Source organism: Dipodomys merriami, unplaced genomic scaffold, assembly GCF_024711535.1.
Source record: "Dipodomys merriami isolate MVZ:Mamm:240054 unplaced genomic scaffold, mDipMer1.0.p SCAF_684, whole genome shotgun sequence".
Taxonomy (NCBI): domain Eukaryota; kingdom Metazoa; phylum Chordata; class Mammalia; order Rodentia; family Heteromyidae; genus Dipodomys; species Dipodomys merriami.
The window spans coordinates 441,885-450,768 of NW_027206273.1; the positions used below are offsets into that span (position 1 = coordinate 441,885).

The 8,884-nt window shown below is 37.0% G+C and overlaps 2 pseudogenes; both read left to right on the forward strand.

The window, feature by feature from the left end:
* Nucleotides 1–1,758: 1,758 nt before the first annotated feature.
* LOC138816106 (U6 spliceosomal RNA) lies at nucleotides 1,759–1,858 on the forward strand (annotated as a pseudogene).
* Nucleotides 1,859–6,677: 4,819 nt separating this feature from the next.
* On the forward strand, nucleotides 6,678–7,304 carry LOC138816104 (protein lin-28 homolog A pseudogene; annotated as a pseudogene).
* Nucleotides 7,305–8,884: the final 1,580 nt, after the last annotated feature.

Below are 8,884 nucleotides of genomic sequence, written 5' to 3' on the forward strand. Positions count from 1 at the left end.
TTGCTACACTGAAATCTTTCATTAATCATTAGGAGAGGGGTATTAAAAATAATCTTGTTCATTTGTGATTTTGTTCACTCATATGGCCTGGTCATCTGTAAATTGAAAGTTTGAACTACAGTACTTTCTCTCATATTTAGTGATCTCATCTTTCATTTCAAGTTTCATTGCATTTCACAGTTGATTACTGCTAATTCCTATAAGGAATTGGGGCCTTGAAATATATTATAGGACATGAGAAATGAGATTAGTCTTCAATTACTTTCTGTTGGCATGTTGCATGGGCCTAGGTTAGAAGTCTTGCCCTTGTTATCTGATGATGCAGATAACTTGAACCTGGTATCCTAGGACCCGTGGGTCCTGCAGAAGAATAAAAGCTTTTAGACATTATATCAGCAAAATTTGGGTATAATCAGTAAGTATGCTTCAGAAATATGGAGAAAAACCCTTTGGGACCAGTGAGTTAAAACAATAAACAGAGCATCAGAATAAAATCCTTTATGCATTAGCGGAAAACAATACTGTTATTTTACCATGTGAATTCAGAAGACAACAAACACTTAGAAGGTATCACAAGTTTATACCGAAGACATTGCATTGATACTTTTTATATTCTAATTTATATTCTAAACCTAATTATTTATATTCCAATCTATTTATGAGAATAAATGTAAATATATTTGTCAAACTATCAATTCTAATAAGATTCACTGTGTGAAATTTAAAATCAGTACATATAAATATAAAATATATAAGTATATATAATATAAAAATTGTTTTGCATTGTTCTGTTGTGGTTAGGGTATAAAGGCAACTCTGTTTTAAAGTATTATTCCATTATCTCTACCTCAGTTTTTGGTAGAGTTAGACTTAAAACTTTACCATTTGTTGATTTACAGCCTAGAGGCAAGAGGAAACACTGTGATTAAAACATTACCAATTTAAGGCCTAATATCGAGGAGAAACGTATGGACTTCTCCAGGAGCTATGGACATATTTGGTGATAGAAAGTCCGTAGTGTAAGTTCCTGCCTGGTTGGATGATAGACAGGAAAGGACAGTAGGTAATCATGCATATGAACAATTTTTTCACCTTCTTGGCTTTAGCTACTTTTGAAATGATAAGTATAGTAAACAATTATATTTTGATAAAATACCTTCTATTCTGAACAATTCTGACAGAACTGTTCATCTCTCTATGATCTCTTGTAACTAAGGTTAGTTTTGTTCCAGTAGACAATCTATGCTGTCAGGGTAAGATATTCTGATTTGTCTGTTCCTACATGGAAGAAGGGTAAAGGGTCAGCTAGACATTTGTGCCAGCAAGACCTCATTTGGGAAATTTTAAGTTGCACAAGTTTAGAAGTAGCTCTTAAGCAAGGCTTACTTTGAATCCATTAGCTCCACAAAGCTAACTCAGTTGTGATAAATAAATACTTGAAAAGCAATCACCTTTGGACTTAGCTGTAAAGGCTTCAAAGTATGATCAAATTTAAAATGAAGAAGAAAAAATAGTCATTGACAAAAAATTGCAAATAAAATAAAATAAAATTAAATTAAAAATAAAATTAAATATAAAATTGCAAATGTGAGCAATCTACCAAACAATGGGTTTTTCCCATTATACAAAGAATTTTAGAGAAATAAGATCAATAGCATATTTAGGAACAATAAGGGTTCCTTGTTATAAATATTCAACCATGGATATATGCCTGTAGGAAGATTCCAACATTAAGTACTTAAATTTAGAGGATACTACATGTTTCAGCAGCAGGTCTACCCAAATTACAACAATACAGAGATTAACATGGCACTTGCAGAAGGATGATATGAAAATTTGTGAAGTATTCCATATTTTTCATTCTTCAAATGCAAGAAATGAAAAAAAGTTATTAAAAGGTGATTACAAAAACACAAGTGTAACAAGACCTGTAATTCATAGAATTAAAGGTTAGTTTGACATCAGTATATTAAATCTTCACCTGAGAAAGGCCTTTACATATCATAACCTTTACAAAACTTGAAATTAGTTAACATTGTCATTTTATCCCAAAGAAATAAAAAAATACAAGGACCTAGGAAAAAAGGAATCTTAAATTTTTCTATATGGAATGCAATCTGAAAGGACACATTAATGAACATATACATTATATAACAATGTAGAATTCAAATTATTATATGTAGGAGCGAATTAAATAGATTATGGACATTATACAAACATAGATATACTTTTTTCAGAAAAATGCCATGAACATCTATAGTGTCTATACTATTCTTTTCAAAAGATGTTAAAATTATTTCTGATTCAAAAAAATCACAAACTCTCTTGAAATCATTATAGATGTATACAAACAACTCTTGAATACATTTTGACATCAAAGTCAGACAATTCACTTGGAAGAATACCATGGAATCCATGAATTTTGAAAGTAAGATATTGCTGTTGCTTTGTATTGTGAAAAAAATTGTAGGGACACAAAGGATGGACTGGCATTTTTGAAATTTAAGACACTTAACCATACCATTACAACTTAGGAGAAGAATATGTACAGTCTTCCACAACTTCAAAGAGGTAGTAATACTTACTTATCCTTTTGGAAATATCAAATGCAGTTTCTTCCAAGTTGTTCTTCAGACCTGGTTTCATATAATGGTTCCACAGAAGGAGATACAGCATATTGTTGTTATTTCTATTCCCAGCAGCGAGATGCAAGGAGGTCAAGAGACCTTTAGTTTGGGGACTGGTATCTGCATCATGATGAATTAAGAAAGAAGCCACTCTGGTATTATTCCACATATAAGCACTGTGCAGGTGTGTCTAGCCATTCAGAATTATTGCATGAATATCTGCCTTAAGCTACCAACTCATGGACAATGTCTAAGTGTCCACTCTAGGCTTCCCGATGAAGAGGGTTATACTCATCCTCATCCCTAGTATTCATCTGGGTGGCCTTTTTGGAAAGTAGTCTCCACACCATAGTAAGCTGAATAATTTCAGGATCCAAAAGAGGAAATTTTCTTGGGTCCTACTCCATTTTTTTCTTGCAATTGATACTATTCCTCACTTTTTCATCTTAATTCCTGTCTTCATCAGAATTGCCTAACCAGAGACTTTGAGTGCCAGGGGGAATGAGATGTCCATGTTTTTCCCCAATAGTTCACATTAGTTGAACTGGTCAGAAAAATCTGATGAATTTTCTGCATATATTTATTCACCATGATTTTTTATTTTATCTTTTTCCATTTTTACTACTCGAAATTATTCTAACTGGAGAGTAGGGAATTTAGAGAGAGCAGAGGAAAGATTTTCCTCAATATTCAAAGGTACAGACTGAAAATGAGGACCAGTGGTGTCTTCATGTGCAGCTTATTCTAGGAATGAGAAAATAGGAAACAATGCCTTCTATGTAAATGATTTGGGAAATACAATGTTCTAGTGTGAGAGAACTCACTATTCAACATATGGACTTAAAGAGCTTTCTAATAGCTTTCTAATGTTAGTATTTAACATTCGAAAAAATGTAGAATGCAATAGTAAAATAGAAGTCCTTTGTATGACTACCTAAATTCTTGTTTTTTAAAAGATATTTGTTGTCATCTAAAAATACGCCTATCTATTGTCTTCAGGTGATTTTGATGATTGAAGATGCTTAATGAGAAGTCAAAATGTATTAGTAGTCCTTTGCTATCAATTAAATTTCACTTTTTCTTCTTGGAGGATATAATGATCAAAGCAAGCAATCAGCAAGCAATCGTTCAGAATCATGCTTCCAGTGCAAGTGAATCACCAGTAAGTAATCCTCGATACCATTATCCACAAAGATTTGTCACAGATACAATCACCCTGCCCTCTCTAGCTGCTTTCCTAGCCTGGACCTATTCCTTCATTGTACAGGAAAAGTGTGATTCAATAGATTTCAGTCAGATCTGTTAGTAGAATTATCAAGTATTTAGATTCTTTTTTTAAAAATTAGCTGTGGGGCATGAACTCTGGGCCAGGGCACTATCCTTGAGCTCTTCAAATCAAGGCAAGCGCTCTACCACTTGAGCCACAAAACCACTTCTGGATGGTTCTGTTTATGTGGTGCTGATTTGGGAAATGGTAGAGCAGAAAGTGAAATGATGCAACCAAAAATATAAAAACAAAATAAATTAGGATAATTATGGAGCAATCATATTGTCTATGAGAACCATGAAAGAGAGAGAGGAAAAGAGATCCAGATGTGCAATGACCTAGCTAGCCACAAAATCCATGCTTCTAATCAATTTACAGAGCAAACAATTTTTTTAAGAGATAGAAATAGAATATATGTATTTACTTGAAATTAGTAAATACATTTTTAGTAGCCTACATAAAGAGTCAGAGCTTTGACCAAATTACAGACAAGAATCTTAAACCTTGGGCTAGGATGGTGGCTCAGTGGTAGAGTGCTTGCCTTGCAGCTTACTACAGTGCGGAGAATACTTTCCAAAAAGGCCACATATGAATAATAGGGATGAGGATGAGTAAACTCCTTTTCATTGGGAAGCCCAGAGTGGACACCTAGATATTGTCCATGAGTTGGTAGCTCAAGGCAGATATTCATGCAATAACTGTGAATGGCTGGACACCCATTCACAGTGCTTATATGTGGAATATATTGCAACAGCACACACACACACACACACACACACACATCATCATCATCATTATCATCATCATCAAATTTCTTCATAAGTATTTTTTGCGTATGGTCTTAAGAATAAATTTACATTATTAAGTTGAATTTCTGACAGGACAATATCATCACTGTACATCTTGGTTGTATGCTCTCAGTTTTAAATTACTATTTAAGTATGTGCATTAGATAAGTATAGAGAAAAGTAGGAGCCACTCTGGTGGCTCAGGTCTTTAATCCTAGCTAATCAAAAAGATGAAATCTGATGATTGTGCTTTGAAACCAGACCAAGAAAAAAAAGTCCATTAGATTCTGATTTGAAAGTAACCACAAAAGCTTGAAATGGAGCTGTAGGATAAGCATTAAATTGCTAGCCTTGAGAAAACTAAAACAAAAAAAAAAAATAACAAATTCTGGAACAGAGTCAGGCCCTGAGTTCAAGCTCTAGTATAAGCACCAAACTAATGAATTAATTAATTAATTAAAAATAAATTAAGTGGTCGCATGTGGAGAGGCAGGTAAAATGTAACAATCGTGGACACTGGATTATGTATTATTTTGTAATATGGCAAGTTATCATTTTTCCTAATCACTAATATTTTATTTGAACTTTTTTGTACAGTAAATCCTGAATTTGGCATGCATGTATATGCGTTTATAAATGTGCGCACATGTGTGTGTATATGCGTGAGTGTGTGCATTTGCAATGTTGCTTGCCAATGTGGACAGAGTGAGGCTGAAAAGAGCTGTGTTGAAATATAGTTATTTATCACTGTTCCATCCTGTTATTTCAGTGGAACCACCCTTCTGTACATTTTATTTGTCAAATAATAACATCATCATAAATAAAGCATTTACACCATTAAGTTAGATAAAAGAGATCACTTTCAGTTAAAAGAGATCACTTTCAGTTCTTAGTATATATTAGGCAATAAGATACACATATAATTAGGTAGTGAATTATTGATGTAAGATGACTGTCAGTACAAAATATGTATTTGACCTCTTAAATTGGATATACTTTTAAGATATACTCATGGAATGATTTTGACCTACTCGACCAAACAAGTATTACTCGCTGGTTATTCCTGTGAAACTCAAGGTGGATAAACTCTTTCCAGATTTCTGTTGAAAATAACTTTCTTTGTAAGATCATATCTATTCACACTAAGATAATAAACCCCGTATTTTTTAGGTTTGAATATCCCATCATATTGACTGAAAATCAGTATTGTGGATATGTTTGTTAGATATACATTGCAAAAACAAACAAAAAGCATGTGTCACCTCCAGATTGTGGATGCATTTGAAGTTGTTTTGTACATACAAATGTTTCTTCATTAATTGTTCTTTTGTGGGAGTAACTATCACAACTTTAACAAATAAGGCTTTTTGAATATCTTTTCCAATATAAATAACATCCCAGAGCAAGTCTTGCAATTTCTGAAACCCCTTTGAATATTTCAATGTTATTTCAGTTCATTGACTATACAGCTAAAAGCATTTCTGAAATAAACATTGTTAAAATCTGAAAATGTTAATGGATATAAAGGCTTTTTATGCATCATTTTATGAAAAGCCAGTTTTTATGAAACTAAAAGATATAGAATAAAAGAATGGAAGTGAATTGGGTGAGCTAATTATTAGTATAACTTTGTTTTCTATTAGCACAATCCTTTGAACGTACATGATGAAGTTAAATTATGTGCTTTTTGACACTATGCTTCAGTTATTTTTAGAATCTTTGTAGTTATAAGAGTGAATTTGTAGTATAAATAAATGTCTTTGAAAATGATTAGGATTAATCTTGTGTTTTGTGTCCTACTCCCCCAAAAATGAGTTATTTTCAAGTGTTAATAGTTTATAATTGAATCTTCAGTATCATAAGAAATTTTGAAAAATGGATTGTGCGGGGAAGATGTAGTCGCCTCTTCTGCCAACCTGCCCTTTGCCTCCGCACTTCTCTGGGGCCAGCAGCAGCCCGACCAGGGGCCCGGGGCCGCAGGCTCAGACAACGGCCATGGGCTTGGTGTCCAACCAGCAGTTGGGAGGTGGCTTCGCCAAGGCAGCGGAGAAGGCACCCGAGGAGGCGCAGGAGGATGCCGCTCAGGTGGCTGAGGAGCCTCAGCTGTTGCACAGGGCTGGCATCTGTAAGTAGTTCAATGTGCGCAGAGGGTTCGGCTTCCTATCCATGACAGCCCGCATCAGGGTAGCGCTCGACCCCCTGGTGGACGTCTTTGTGCACCAGAATAAGCTGCACATGGAGGGCTTCCAGAGCCTGAAGGAGGGAGAGGCTGTGCAGTTTACCTTTAAGAAGTCTGCCAAAGGCCTAGAATCCATCCAAGTCACTGGGCCCAGTGGGGTGTTCTGTATTGGGAGTAAGAGGTGGCCAAAGGGGAAGAACATGCAGAAGAGCAGATCCAAAGGAGACAGGTGCTACAACTGTATTGGTCTAGACCATAATGCCAAGGAATGCAAGCTGCCACCACAGCCCAAGAAGTGCCACTTCTGCCAAAGCATCAACCACATGGTGGCCTCCTGTCCACTGAAGGCTCAGCAGGTCCCCAGTTCCCAGGGAAAGCCTGCCTACTTTAGGGAAGAAGAAGAGATCCACAGCCCTGCCCTGCTCCCTGAGGCCCAAAATTGAGCCCCCAGAGTCGGGGGGGGGCAACTCTAGCTAGCAGGAAGTTTCAAGGAGCAGGCATCAATCGGCAAAGTGGAGAAAGTTGGAAAATGGATTGGGTTGGCGAGTAGCTGGCTCTTCCATACGTCTCAGGCCAGGATGTCCCAGTATCATCCCATCTTCTCTTTTGATGAGGGGAAGGGGTGATGCATAGTAATCCCATCATGATCTATCCCAATTCAAGTGAGGGGCTTTGGGGGAACCACTTGTGAAACCTGCGTACTTTATATGATAATCTTCACCTGACCTACATGCTTCCCCTCCCTCCCCCCCCAGCCTCCAGCTTCTAAAAGTGACCCAGATTGGCAAGTTGTTCCTTTAAAGAAGGATGTGTCCAATTTCTCTTGCCAGGGTGTGAAACAATTAAGCACCAGTCCAGCAGATCCACGGGCTCAAATCCCCAAGGTGTAGTATCCCGGGTAGGAGGACCTGTCAGGAGCAAGGCAGGGTTGTTTTGTTTTGTTTTGTTTTTTGTCTCTCCACCACCTCCTCCACTCCACATCTTGTTTCCTCATCACCCTATCTTGAGCTGTAGTGCTGGGAGAGCTGGTCCAGGCATTGGGTTGTGATGACAGGCAACATGGGTGACTAGGGAATGGCTGCAAACCTGCTGCTCTGAGCTTTTCCCTGCTCCCACCCCCATTTCTGGGCCAATGTGATTGTAATTTATTTGTTCCCTTGGATTACTGCACCTTGGGTCCCCGCTTTCTCCAGGATGCCAAACCTGCAATATCTGTGTGAATGACGTATCTTGTGCATTTTAACTTTTTTTTTCTTATTATAAATATTCTGGTTTTGTATTTTTATATATTTTAATCTTAAGGCCCTCATTCCTGCACTGTGTTCTCAGGTACATGAGCAATCTCAGAGATAAATGGCCAACAGCTCCAGGTCGGCATAGCAGGAAGACTTTGTTGTTTTTATCACCATGGAGAGCAATCATTTGGAGGGCATAGCCTATTGAACGACTTCATTTTTGCCAATTAGAGCTGGCTTTTTTGCCATAGGGTCCTCTTGAAACCCCCTCAACACTTGGAAATGTTTCATGGGAGACTAGGTTTTTAATTGGGTTGCCCCATGACTTGTTCTCCTTCTGCTGGAAGAATGGAAATTAGTCTAAACAGGAAACGGTGGTTCAGACAAGGTAGAAGACGACCAAAGAGGAAGCCAAGGTTAGTAATGATTGTCTAATCCTATGGCTCTGCGACTTGTTTTCTTTCCATATACTATATCTATCCTTTACTAGGTTAGGTTGAGATTACTGTGCAAATAACTGTATATGTATTTTTTTTCCTCTAAGGAATGGGAATTGATATGTTTGGATTTTAAGACCACAGATTTGTGTCCCCCTTCTACTAGCCATGCAGGGATGGATCTATAAAAAGCAAGGACCAAATCCTCAGTCTCGGCTTCCAGGGAAACCCATAAGTGTAGGCCTCTCTCTGGAGCCCGTGTCCTGCCCTGCTGCATAATTGTTCATAGTGTTGTGTTAGCTAAAGGACAAAAAGGAGGTTTCGTTTACAAGCTGTGAGATCACCACAAAC